Consider the following 14,247-nt stretch of genomic DNA (forward strand, 5'->3'; position numbering starts at 1 on the left):
GTTGAACTTACTATTGCTATTAATATATGTTTCAAGCATGCTCTTCCCTTGATCCTGATGGTGACGTGGTAACTAGCAAATGGGCCAGGGGGATACAGTCCCATTAGCACAGCAGCATAGGCAGAGATCATTGGCATTTGGCCGAACTTGGGCACTCAAGAAGGAAAATACCTACTGCTGGATGTGCTGCAGCTACTCCTCTCCAGTGCTGGAGGGACCAGAAACTGTCCTGCCCAACAAGTTTCCTGAGCACATACTATGTGTTGGGAACTGTGAAATGGCTGTGAACAACAAGGACACAGCTCCTGCTCCCCAGGAGCTTACAGAATGGTCAGCAGGAGACAACTGCACAGGAGACCACTCGGTATAGTGAGTTCTGCCGACAGGGGCTGCTCCAGGGAGGAATTAAGGTGGAAGGAATGAAGGACCCAGGCTATCTGGGGGCTTTGGTTTCTCCCCTGGGTTCAGTACTTTAGGGGGCTGTGTCTGGCCCCCTAAAGCGAAAAAGAGTGCCATCTCCTCTTGGAGGAGGGTAGGGGGGATATATGTTTTTCTTTTTTTTAAGACGGAGTTTCGCTCCTTCACCCAGGCAGGAATGCCGCGGCGCAATCTCGGCTCACTGCAATGTCTGCCTTCCAGTTTCAAGCAATTCTCCTGCCTCAGCCTCCCAAGTAGCGGGGATTACAGGCACGTGGCACCATGTCTGGCCAATTTTTGTATTTTTAGTAGAGATGGGGTTTCACCATATTGGTCAGGCTGGTCTCGAACTCCTGACCTCGTGATCTGCTTGCCTTGGCCTCCCAAAGTGCTGGGATTACAGGCACGAGCCACCATGCAAAAATCACAGAGAGGGAAATGTCCATACATTTTAGGATCAAGAATTGCATTTGGATTGATTTTTGTCATTATTGTTTGCTTGGAGGAAGTTGCTTATCTTTAAAGTAAACAAATAAATATATATATTTACTTAATTCTAACAGCATTTCCCCCAATTTTAACAGCTTTATTGAAATACAATCAACATACTATAAATTTACCCATTTAACGTGTACAATTCAATGGCTTTTAGTATATTTACTGAGTTGTGCAGTCATCACCATAATCTCATTTTAGAACATCTTATCATGTTTTAAAGAAAGAAACCCCGAAAGAAACTTTGTACCCATTAGCAGCGACTCCATGTCCCCACCGCTGCAGCCCAGGCAACACTAATCTACTTTGTCTCTTTAGATTTGCCTATTCTGGGCATTTCATATGTGGAATCATGCAACGTATATGTTTTTGTGTGTGTGTATAATTGGCTTCCTTTATTCACATAATTTTTTTAGATTTATTTATCTGGTAGCATGCATCAGTACTTCATTTTTTTTATTGCCAAATAATATTCTATTACGGCTATTCCGTATGTTGTTTATTTTTTCATCAGATAATAGACATTTGAGTTGTTTCCACTCTTTGACTACTATGGATAATGATGCAGATAAGTTATCCAGACAAATCTTCCATTCTTCCTCTTTCGTGGGTCAGTCCTACCTTTAGACATTTCTTTTTCCTTTCTTTCATAAGATGAAAGGAAATATCATATATCCATCATAGTTTTATAGAATACATAAAAAGACACAAATTCCAAATTGGCCCCAAAAGGTATTTTAGAAGAGAAGCTTTGTTTCAATGTGTAATAAACTGATGTGTGACCTGTGATCCAGTTTTTAAAAATATTTATGTCAGAATCACAATCTGCAATTAGAAACTAAAATTAACTAGCAACAAATAAGATAAATTAGTCTGAATTAGCCAAAGTAATCAAGTCTATCAAAGAAATTAAATATATTAAGCAATAATTAGCCTAAACATCATCCCATGCCTTGAAAATCTTGCAAAAACTTGGTGTCTGTATGCCTCCTGGGGACTCTGTACATTTTTAAATGAGGTCAGGCCAGATCCAATTAGGATGCTCTGAATGCTTTGGGGTTATAGTTTAATGAGTTACAGCAATAATTTACTAAATGTTCCATTGTGGCTTCATGGAGATAATATTACAGGTAGATAGCATAGGTCTATAGAACTAGCTGATTAGGATTTGCAGAAATAAACTATGAATAATAAGCCAACAATACACTGTCAATGCTAAATAAATACTTAGTGATATTATCTCAGCTAAAATGAGATTATAGGTCACTTTAATACTCTGCTTGAAAGTTATTTTTATCAATCCTTGAATGCTTTCAGAGAATAATCTGTTAATTTTTCTGCATGATAGATGTTGGGTTGCAGGAGAGGGGAGCATTAAAAGTAAAGATTTAGGTTTCAGGTAGGGTGCAGTGGCTCACGCCTGTAATCCTAACACTTTGGGAGGCTGAGGCAGGCAGATCACCTGAGGTCAGGAGTTTGAGACCAGCCTGGCCAACATAGTGAAACCCTGTCTCTACTAAAAATACAAAAATTAGCCAGACGCAGTGGCAGGCACCTGTAATCCCAGCTACTCAGGAAGCTGAGGCAGGATAATCACTTGAACCTGGGAGGCGGAGGTTGCAGTGAGCCAAGACTGCACCACTGCACTACAGCCTGGGCAACAGAGCGAGATTCCGTCTCAAGAAAAAAAAAAAAAAAAATTCATCTAGATTTCAGTTTCCACTGGGATACAACTGATCTGTGCTCAAGGGATAAGCTGGCTCAATTTCTCCAGGGCATCTGCAGGCTCCATGATGGTGTGATAGTGGAAGGAGGGAAGGCAAGGGATGAGCAATACACTGAGGGGAAATCTTGCACCAAAATCTCTAACCATGGGCTAGGATGCTAGATATGGGTCAAGAATCATCACAAAGTTCAAAGACAGTGGCCAAATGCAATTAGACTTTCATACCACTTAAGCACTACCCTTTATTTTTATAACTTCTGCCTGCTTCTCCGTGGTTAATAGACCAGAGGTTGGGGGAAACTTTGGTGTTGGCATGTGACTAACTCCACCTTAGAGAAGAAGAGGGTCAGGAGAGAAGGCAGCATATAAGGAGCTTAGAAAAAGAGTAACCACTGTACTATTCATATGTATCTACAAGTATCTATGTATCTCTATACATCCCATAACCTCACATTGTAAACCTCAAATATCCACAACAAAATTTATGTTTAAAAAAAGATATGGGTATCATGCCATGTACCTGTAATTCCAGTACTTTGGGAGGTTGAGGAGAAAGGATCACTTGTGCCATGAGTTCAAGACCAGCCTGGGCAACATAGCAAAAGCCCGTCTCTAAAATTAAAATTAAGCAAAAAAGGGAGAGGACCGGCCGGGCGCGGTGGCTCATACCTGTAATCCCAGGACTTTGGGAGGCCGAGGCGGGCGGATCACAAGGTCAAGAGATTGAGATCATCCTGGTGAACACGGTGAAACTCCATCTCTACTAAAAATACAAAAAATTAGCCGGGTGTGGCGGTGTGTGCCTGTAGTCCCAGCTACTCGGGAGGCTAAGGCAGGAGGATGGCATGAACCTGGGAGGCAGAGCTTGCAGTGAGCTGAGATTGCGTCACTGCACTCCAGCCTATATGACAGAGTGAGACTCTGTCTTGAAAAAAAAAAAAAAAAGAGAGAGATCGAGAGAGGACCTACAGGAAACACAGTCAGGCAAGCTGCCACTGAATATAAGCAAGAGCATGACACTGAAACCAGTCTCAGCAACAGGACAATCAAGCTGCACCTCGATGGTATTTAAAGTTTGAAGAAAAAGGCAAACTAAAGTCTAAAGAGATCATTACTTTCAGTGGTTTACTTCCAAATTAAAAAGTTGTTTGATTGGTAATTTCAAATGCAATGAAGGTTTGTGTTTCCTGCCTTCCCAGAGTGCCATGGGTCTGGAGAGGTGATGTGATTAAAAACAGGCAGTACTTTACAGCTAATGATGACCAATGGAAGAAAAAAATATTTCTACAACTGGAAATTCATGTATTACATATACTACTTCTCCTTGTATTTTAAATGTGTAGGGATATGAGGATTAATGTAAATACATTTCTTTTTTTCCACTTAAAATGGGTAGAAACAAGGATTCTCATCAATTGACACTGTCAGGAATATTTATTCATCTTTGAGAGTCTCATTAGGTATAATTAACAGTAGCCATCACATCAGGCAAGCTCTGGAATCTACATACTTAATATAATATTTTTCTTGTTTATTTGCAGGCAGGCCACCTTCCTCCATGCTGCAGCTATGCTATCTGTGACATGTAGCCTCCAACATTGCTATAACAAAAGAAGAAAAACAGGGGAGTCTTATGTGCCTTGTCCCAGATAAGACTCTCTCCTCGGAGTCACATGACTCTAAAATAAGTGCAAGGGAGGTGGGAAAACTTGGCAAGTACTAACTGTTAGCTGCTTCACACCCAACTTTCTATAGAAGAGTAAATCAGCCAGATATCCACCCTATAGGAGGGAAGTAAATAAGGTTGCCAAGAAAACTTTTCTAGAGGAGGATAGTTTGAAATCACTAAGCATAGCTGGAGACACAAGATAATGGTTTCACGCTTCATATCCTTACTCAGTGTCCAGAGTTGGGGCTCTGGCCCAGACAAGGAGTGGCAGGTAGCTGGTATGGCCCCATTTGACTTCATATCTGGCTAGAATACAAGTTTCTCAACTTCAACTCCAATGTCATGAAAACTGGACATTAGCCAGGCATGGTGGTGCATACCTGTAATCCCAGCTACTTGGAGGCTGAGGCAGGAGAATAGCTTGAACCTGCAAGGCGGATGTTGCAGTGAGCTGAGATTGTGCCATAGCACTCCAGCCTGGGCAATAAGAGTGAAACTCCATCTCAAAAAAAAAGAAAGAAAGAAAAAGAAAACTAGACATTACACATTACTTCCCTCTAGAATGAAAGGCTCTGAGAGATCAAATTTGCCTAAACTTTTCACAGGAAAAAAAATTTACTTTCAGGTCTTGCTTGACAGTAAATGTTTATTAACTCTTGTAAATTAAAAATTGCTTGAAGATTTTTTTTTTAAACTATTGATATCGGTCTCCTATTTCAGGCCAATTGAGTTATAATGTCTAAAGACAAGCCCAAACAATTATTATTATTATTATTTTTTAAGAATCTGGGTAATTCTTAAAAACAGTTAAGGTTGAGAGGTTCTATTTCAGATGTAAATCCATCTCATCTCCTAGAAATTACTACTTTCTATTGGTTTTAAGTCTAAAAAACTTTAAAAAGTATGAGTGCCTAAGACCCACCTCAGATATTCTGATTTAATTGATTGAGTTGTGGGGGGCTGGACTTGGGGATAAAGTTCTTCATGTGGTTTTAACAAGAAGCCAACTATAAGAACTGCCATTTTGTGTCAACACAGCCATCCCTAAATCCCCTCACCAGACCAGAGGTGGCATGACCAAAATGGGGTTTTGGGAGAAGGGGGTAGAATCTGCACCGTTGGTGCTATCCATGGTGCTGAAATGTTGTTGCAATGAATTTATTAGTAACCATGGTGAGCACTTACTGTTTAAAATATTAAAATATAAAATCTTCTACGGTTGCATTTTTTAAATTGACAGACGTAAATCTACTGCCAATCACAGAATGACATTCCTGTGGATTTTCAGTTCAATATCATGGCTTGTTAAGGGAGAGAGATTGAGGGATATGGTGAGGGAGGGGCAAGGAGAAGAGAAAGATGTTGAAAGAGAGGGTAATTTCCTGTTTGTCTAGTGATCAGATAGGGCAAAAATAAAGATAGTTATGGCTTGTGCTCTTGGCAAATCCACATATTTTTATTTTTAGCTGATGATAGTGTACTGAATACTGAATATTTTTAATTTTTAAAAATATCTAAATTTTTACATCCCATCTAAAACTCGAAAGCATGTTTATTGTTTTATTTTTCTAAGAATATAGAGTGGCTTTTTTGAGGAAAAGCCTATTTCAAGAGTAACATCTTCATTTTATGCTATGTAACAATACTACCACTGAAGAGTTTCAGTTGATGCATTTGTGTAGCTTCATAAAAAATGGGTTAACATGGTGTCAGGGAACTCTAATCATTAGATATGGCTAGGAGGTTAATGTTTCCCACCTTTCCCTCCACATTCTTTTCATCATTATCACAATTAAGTTGCCCAGTCAGTAATTTATTATTTTAGGTCTGAAAATCTATGCTCATTTCCTCAAATTTTACAAAGATGCTCTATGTTCCATGATTCATCCAGCAATGCCTTGGTAACAAAGGGTTAAAAGGTTAAAAAAAAAAAAAAAGAATGCTATACACCTTTCCCAATTTATGACTGTTCTCAGAAACAGAGCAAATATTTTCCAGGGTAAATGACATAAGACATTATGAAAATATGAGCCTCATATGCTAACCTGAAAATGTCAAATATTTGAACCCCACCTTATCAGCAAATAGCTCAGAAATTATGCCTCTTCCTTGCTAACCTCTAGCATTTTCCATGAGGTAGTAGTATGTGCATGCACAGAAATCTAGTAAAACACACGGAAACACCCTTTGAAACAGTTATACTCCTGTTTTCTGCAAGCAATTCAAATTTAAAGGCTTTAGGCTAGACACCAGAGGTGCTTGCTAATATGCAGATCCACAGGCTGTTTGAAGAGTTAGTGGGGAAAAAAGTCTCTCCTCTTAAATTAAAATTACTCAAGAACTCATTTTACTTACAACCAAGCTAAATGAGCTTGGACACCTGAATTTACTGCTTTGCGGGAAAGGAGAGTAAGTTACTGCCCTATATTTTCTTAAATAGTGTACATTGCAAAGAAAGAATTCCAGATAAATCTTATGTTCCCCTAAATGAAAGCTCAGAGCTTTACCAATTTGGTTAGTATAACAATAAAATAGAGTTCAGTTCTCAGACCTTGCTTTATCCTCCATCTATATTGATATTTAACAAGTGGGTCTCATAAACTCAAGTCTTAGTGGATTCAGGTCAAGATGCTTTCAAAAACAAACACATCTGATCATCCTACAAGGGTGGGGCAGCCCTCCCTCTAGGACTGTCATCAGTGAGACATGACTTCTATTCACCAAAGAGGCTTTCAAGAGCCAGTTTACCATCAACACATGGAGAATCTTTTAGCTTAGCCTCCTTAAACTTCTGATATTCCCCATCTGCAGATTAAACACTCTGAGAACCTTCCTGTTTACTGACCACTTTCAATGAGGGCTCTGTAGAATGGAGAAGCAGGATGACAGAAGGAGTCACAGGAGGTACTTTGGAATTGCTCTTCCCATCAAATGACCTCAAAACTTGTTCTCCCAGTAGTCATGCTTTTTTTATGGAAGTGAACAAAGAAATCAAATACTCTTCTCTCACCATTTAAGAGTTAGTACTACTGCAGTATGAAGATACTCATCTTCAGAAACCACAGACAATAGGTCAAGGGTTGTCGAGTGAAACCTTGAATGATCATGGCAACAAATCTTGGCCAGGAGCGGTGGCGCAGCACCTTGGGAGGCTGAGGCGGGCAGATCACGAGGTCAAGAGATTGAGACCATCCTAGCCAACATGGTGAAACCTCATCTCTACTTAAAAAAATACCAAAATTAGCTGGGCGTGGTGGCACATGCCTGTAGCCCCAGCTATTCAGAAGGCAGTGGCAGTAGAATCGCTTGAACCCGGGAGGCGGAGGTTGCAGTGAGCTGAGATCATGCCACTGCACTCCAGCCTGGTGACAGAGTGAGACGCCATCCCAAACAAAACAAAAACAAAAAGATTAAGTCTTGCTTGCCTTTTATGAGGATCACTGGGCCTGCCCTGCATCAGTGGCCCTGGGATTTCAGTTTCTCACATAACTCTAGAAAACTCTTATTACATCTAGGGCCAATGACAGTTTTATATTGCTTGAAAAACGTGTTTAGAACTTGCTTGATATTGTGCTTCCAATATGAGTCAACTATAGGAATAGATACAATAGTGAAAAATAACAATCTGGAACTAGAAAAGGACATGTTTAGTCACAGGTTGCTACAACCTTGAGATATAGATGAGCACCATATGTCTTAAAACTCATAAAATTTAAACAATTGAATGAAGATAAAGAATATTTTCACACAAATCTTTTCATAGCCTCGGTTTACAGACTGTCCCTGCAACATTTATCCAACTTATAAACCTTATCCTCATATTTCCCATATTGTAGTTGGTTGAAACCTCATTGCTGCACAAATTTGGTCCCTATGAAGAGGTAGGCTTCAAATACAAAGAGGATTCATTACCAGAAAAGGGAATGAACCAGCTGAGTAAGAAGGGCAGACACTGTAAGTGCACCTAGAATACTGAGATCCAGTCTTCATTAACAATAAGGCCTTCCACTTGATGGGCATCCAAAACACAGACATGCGAACCTAAACAATGCTGTGGCCCTTATCTAGGACTATAGGGTGACACTGGCTATGATGCCTGGGCAACTGCTGGGCCACTGCCTGTGCCCTATTCTCCAGGCCATTCAGCCCTGGGAGGCTGGCAGTGAGCTGCCCGAGATGGGATGAGGATGTCTCTACCCAGGATCTCGGAGATCTAGGGCATCAGTCCCACCCTATGTCATGCCTATAAAGTTGGAATACTGGAGTATGTGACTGGTCCTCAGGCACTGAGAACAAATAAGAGGTCTTCACACTAAGGCCGGGCACAACTGAATGTGAAGGAGCAGAGCAGGTGGAGTTGACAACTGTCTTCAGATGAGAAGACATTGCCAACAAACACCTCAACTATTCTCCCATACCCACAGGCTACTGGGAATAGACCTCTCTGCAGGGCGAGTGTGTATAGGGAAGGGGTTGCCTCAAGTCCTGCCCTTCCCCAACAATAGACAAAGATTTGGAACCAGAGACCAGCTGCCTGTCCACACTGATACTGGTTCTGGTTTCATGATCAATGACCTTGAGGCACATTCTTTTAATTTCCCCAAAATCTAGTTTCTCCAGTTTTATAAAGTGATGTTAACTTTGCAAATTCAAAGGAAATCTTGATGTCTGCCAAGTCCCTGGTCTCGGGCTTTTCAAAGACCCATTGTTCTTCCTTCAGCCATTTAAGGTTACTTTCTACAACTAGATGCTACATTTCCCCCCAGATAGACATTTCAATGACAGTCTCACCAAGATGCAAAAATAGGCTCAATTTTATGTTTCCTTTAGGTCTGCTGACTCATTTATTTAAGTCAATGGCAAGTCCTAACTTGTTCCATTGTGAAGTGCTTGGACAGAAATTGCTGCTATTATAACAGTGATGTTTCTACACTTTCCAGTGATGCCCCTTCCTTGCCACCAATCCCCTTGCTAGGTGATTCATTTCTATTCTTCTCCACATTCCTCTTGGGGGCACATTTGAATCTAGTCATTTATTCATTCAAAATCTATTGAGAACCTATTACGAACCAGGGCTTTGGGAATTTTTGCCTTCTTCTGGCAATTTTTAGGTGGGCTGGAAATATTCCAGGCCCACTTGTAGCTTTCTTCCATTCTCATTTAATATATAGCACACAACTAGGGTGACCATATGTCCTAGTTTGCCTGGAACAGTCGTAGTTTGTGCCTGTTATGCAAGCATAGATCTCAATAGTGCCTACTTGGGTCATAGACCACACTGGGTTGCCGCTGCCACTGCTGCCATAGTGCCAGCCCCCTGGGTCTCTGCAAGGCCAGGTGATGCTCCAGAATGGGAGATAAGCTGATATGGGAGCAGACTGAATCCAGCTTCATTCAACATTACTACCAGTTATTTGATCAAGATAGAACCCAAGTAGGTACAATTTACATTGATGCATCATGCCTTATGTGGGAAGGACAGCAATTCCAGGGAAAAATTGCCATTGTGGATAAGTTGTCTAGCCTTCTGTTCCAGAAAGTCCAGTACAGCATCACAGGAACAGGACCATTAGCCCACATCAGATAGCTGCATCATCAGCATGGTTGTGGGTGAGCTTAAGGTAGATGAAGACCCCATCACCGGGTTCCACCGGATGTCACTCATGTTCCTATTAAAGAATATCAGTGAAGCTTGGGTTTGCACCAATGACATGTTCAGGCTTGCCCTGCTCAACTTTGGCTGACCTCCTGTCACCCAGGCACTCACACTGTTTCCTCCTCACTCCTCTTCCCAATACTATTCTCACTCCTCTACATGCTCCAAATATCATACGCAAATGAGCAGGGCCACAATGGGAGTGCACACAGTGTGCTGCTGCCACCAAGGTGTTGTGCATGATGTTTGGACGCTAGACTAGTTGCACCTGATGAGAGAAATTTGTATTGTACCAGTGCATTCCTCGGTAATACACGTGCATGCAAGTAATACCAAAGGTTGTCTTTTAAAAGAATCTACTGACAAGTTGCTCTAGTAACTCGAAGAAGTGAAGGAGAAGCAGCTGCCTCACTGCCCAGACATTGATTTCTTCAGAAGTTTCAATGCCTAAAGATACAGTAAAGCCACACACAAACACACATAGTGCCCACTTTTACTCAGTATCTCAGTATGAATTATAAATGACTTGGTCACCCTAAAGATAACTAGATCTATCTGCAGTTCTCATAGACTTTATGCAGGGTGTGTTTATGCACGGGGCAGCGGGGATGTGGCAGTGGAAGGAGTCCCATTTACAGAGACCACATGAAACCTTAGTTATGTGCTAGGCTGAGACAGGCTGCAAGAGGAAACCATGAAGCTTGCTGCCATCTTTTAAGAATCATGTTTGGAATCAGTTCTTTTCAGAGGGAGCTAACAGAAAGGTTGACAGCATAGACTCCATAGCCAGACCTCTTGGCTCTACCATTTCCTAGCTATGGGTAAGTCATCTAACCTCTCTGCGCCTCGGTTTCCTCATATGTAAAATGAAGATAATCATAGTACCTGCTTCATGTGGTTGTTGTAAAGATAACATGAGTCAATGCACCTGGCACATCAAAACTGCTATGACATGTTTTCTGCCACAAATGATTGCCCTGAATTCAGATCCAAGTCCAAGACAACTACACAGTGGCTGGACACCAGGGAGGTCAACTTTTAAGGGAATTTTGGTGCAAAAGACTCCGGTTCAGACATTGGCAAAATTACCCCAACTAGATCCTTTTAGGAAGTAAATGCTTGACAAACAAGGCAGGTCACTGAAGTTGTATCTCAAGTTTGGCCAAGTCACAGAATCCTTAGGACCCCCGGTTGCTGAATGCCCAGAAGAAACAATCATCCATTCCACATTCCTGTGGATGCTTCTTATCATCTCTCATCATCCGACTTCATCTGTTGGTGGCTCTCCTCTGCCATCTTAAATAAATACAGGGAGGACGGGCCAAGCTTGATTCATAGAGGAAGAGGTGCATGAAAAATCTGGAACCTCAGAACCTTGACATCAACAGGAACCTTCCTCTTCTGAACTCTTAAATTGTAACATTCTTCTCTTCAATCACAGTGTCAGATCAATCCAGTTCCCTGAAGCTCATAAACACCTTGGGCTCCTTGAAGCCTCCGTTGTTTCACAAATTATTTTTTCTCCGTCTTCATTTTCTGTCCTCCACAGCCTGGATCATGTGCCCTATCATGGTAATGCCCTTTCAGCAACACTTTACTTTCACCTCCCAGTGTTTGTCCACCCAAGGCATGAAAGCTTCCAATCCTGGAATGATCACACTTGGCACAAGAAAACCCCAAAGAAACTGCAGAATATTTTAGGTTTATGCTGCTACTCAGTTATAGTTTACAACTTCAGTGGTGTGTTTTCCTTTCTGTGGTCTAACTCACTAGCCTTCCACCTTCATTCCTGTCCTCCACAACTTTACCAACCTCTCCCCATCCCCTACTGCTTTCCACCAGGCACGTCAACACTGTTTGAGAGACACTGACCACCAGGATAAGAGTCCAATCTCCTTAACTGCTGTCCATCTGCCTCCCCTGAGATCTTGTCCATTACCTTGAACTGATAGTTTGCCATCACTCAATGACAATTTGCATGCCCATTTTGCATAAGTGTTTTTACTTCTCTCCAGTCCACCATATAAGTATTTCTGAACTTTCCAAACACAACCCCCTTCACTCCCTCATCCCAGCTGCCACAATAGTCATTTGTTACAGTCATATGACTTGACACCTCCTGTCATCAGTCTGACATACAGACTGATGGCAGGTAATCACAGATACATTGTGCAACACCTCCTGTTGTTACACATGTATCTGTGGTTGCCTAACATGGGTCTGTATATCTGTATTTGCCACAAGACGTCGAGCTCCGTAGTCAAGGGCCTGGTCTTGCTCATCTTTCTCTGCTCAGGGAACTGGGAAGTCTCCAGAAGACACTCAAAAACCATTGACTGATTGATGGAAACCTCACTCTCTGACTGGCAAGGCTAGGTTTTCACATCTGTACCCAGCTATGTTAAATCAAGATCCCCACTGATGAATGCAGTGCTAGCATCTGAAATCGTTGGTCAAACTGCAAATATAACAGAAGGCAGTACTCAGAGACTTCCCAGCAGCACTCACTGCTGTGAAGCTCAGAAGTCTTGAGATAGGCACAAGAACTTCACCGTATCTCTAATTGGGCTAATTCTCCCACACAAATGATGAGACAATGCAGTCTTTGTTTTGTGAATCTGATCAGGAAATGCAAGCCAGACATTAAAGACTGAGTTCGGGTTTAAGGGGCTGGGAGCAGAGAAGAAAACAATCAAGGAAGACAAGAAAGCATTAAATTTATACCCGAGGTCATCAGAGCTTCAGCTAAAAAGGCAGATAAATAGCAGGCAGCTGGGAAATGTGGAAAAGCTCTGGCAACAGAAAACCCCAATTCAAGGAATCTGGATTCCTTTAACTCCAGATTCCAAAACAAAGAACTTCTCTGCAAGTTCATGAAGTTCCAGTAAAACTTTGTTTAGAATTTTACTTGTTTTGTTTTATGTTCTCCTTGATTAAGAGGTTAGGACTTTTTAAAACTCTTTTCAGATGATTTCTGTTTGACTCTTTACTAACCTACTTCTGAGTGTATGTGAGAGATGCTAAACAGCCTAACTCCTATGTCTACAAACTTGAAATGAGATCCCCATCATCTCCTCTCCAAGCTTTCAGTCCTCTAACAGACTCCCGCACTCCAAAAAATCCTTGATTAGCCCCTAAACTAATTTTTCTAAAACTTTTCTGTGCATATCACCTGGGGATCTTGTTAAAAACACAGAGTCTGACACGGTACATCCGGGGTGTGGTCTGCAAGTCAGCATTTCTAACAGGCCCCCAGCCAAAGCCATTGCCTCAGGTCAGAGGACCACTCCTGGAGCAGCAAGGTTCTACCCCTCCACTGGTGGACCCAAAAGACATCACCCAAAAGACAAGCACGGTGTTCCGTTGATGTGCAGGAATAAAGTATTTGAATTTCATGTTACATTTATCTAAAAACATAAAATCTCAACAAACACAGCTAACTAACCTCATTTGGTCTGTCAGATGACCTCCCAACAGAGATTGTGTGAAAAGGAATACTGAAACAAGGGCAAAAATAAAATTCTGTAACTCAGAGCAGTAGACAGCAGTGGACTCACTTGTTCACTCCCATTCAGCTTCCTGCTTAAACAGTGCCAAGAAACTGGAAAAGGTAATGTTAAGAATCTACCTCCACCAATCAAAAGTGGTCTAGCAGTTCAAAATAATAAAGATTATTTGGAATATGGGCTTATAGTCATCTTTATCGATGACCTTGGTAGTATATTGCATCTGAAAATAGTATACGCTTATGATTTTAAAGTAATAATCCCTAATTTGAAGAGTACGTATGCAAACATTATTTGACTGATGGGGTGTACAATCCAAGTTTGGAGACCACTGTCCTATACTACCAGCTTGCCTTTCCTTGCACCGGAGAATAAAATCCCTAGCCTCCACTCTCCCAACCTACTCTGTCTCTAGTCCTGTGACCTACCCTCCCAACTCCCACCACCCCAACCAATATTTTTGCTGAAGCAGTAGCAGGAAGAGCCAGCAAGCCCAAACTCAGATGACTGCAAGGGGCAGGAAGGTGTTACAAGAAAGTGGTCCAGATCCAGACCCCAAGAAAGGGTTCTTTGATCTCATGCAAGAAAGAATTCAGGGTGAGTCCGTAGAGTAAAGCGAAAGCAAGTTTATTAAGAAAGTAAAGGAATGAAAGAATGGCTACTCCATAGACAGAGCAGCCTCGAGGGCTGCTGGTTGCCCATTTTTATGGTTATTTCTTGATTATATACCAAATAAGGGGTGAATTATCCATGCCTACCCTTTTCAGACCATACAGGG

The 14,247-nt window shown here is 41.5% G+C and overlaps 1 protein-coding gene and 1 pseudogene across 1 annotated transcript in view; one reads left to right on the top strand and one right to left on the bottom strand.

Annotated features, from left to right (window-relative positions):
- GNA14 (G protein subunit alpha 14) overlaps positions 1–14,247 on the bottom strand; it is a 228,873-nt gene that overhangs the window by 144,019 nt on the left and 70,607 nt on the right. The window lies entirely within an intron of this gene.
- Positions 9,658–10,051, top strand: LOC111543427 (annotated as a pseudogene).

Source organism: Piliocolobus tephrosceles, chromosome 14 (genome assembly GCF_002776525.5).
Source record: "Piliocolobus tephrosceles isolate RC106 chromosome 14, ASM277652v3, whole genome shotgun sequence".
Classification (NCBI taxonomy): domain Eukaryota; kingdom Metazoa; phylum Chordata; class Mammalia; order Primates; family Cercopithecidae; genus Piliocolobus; species Piliocolobus tephrosceles.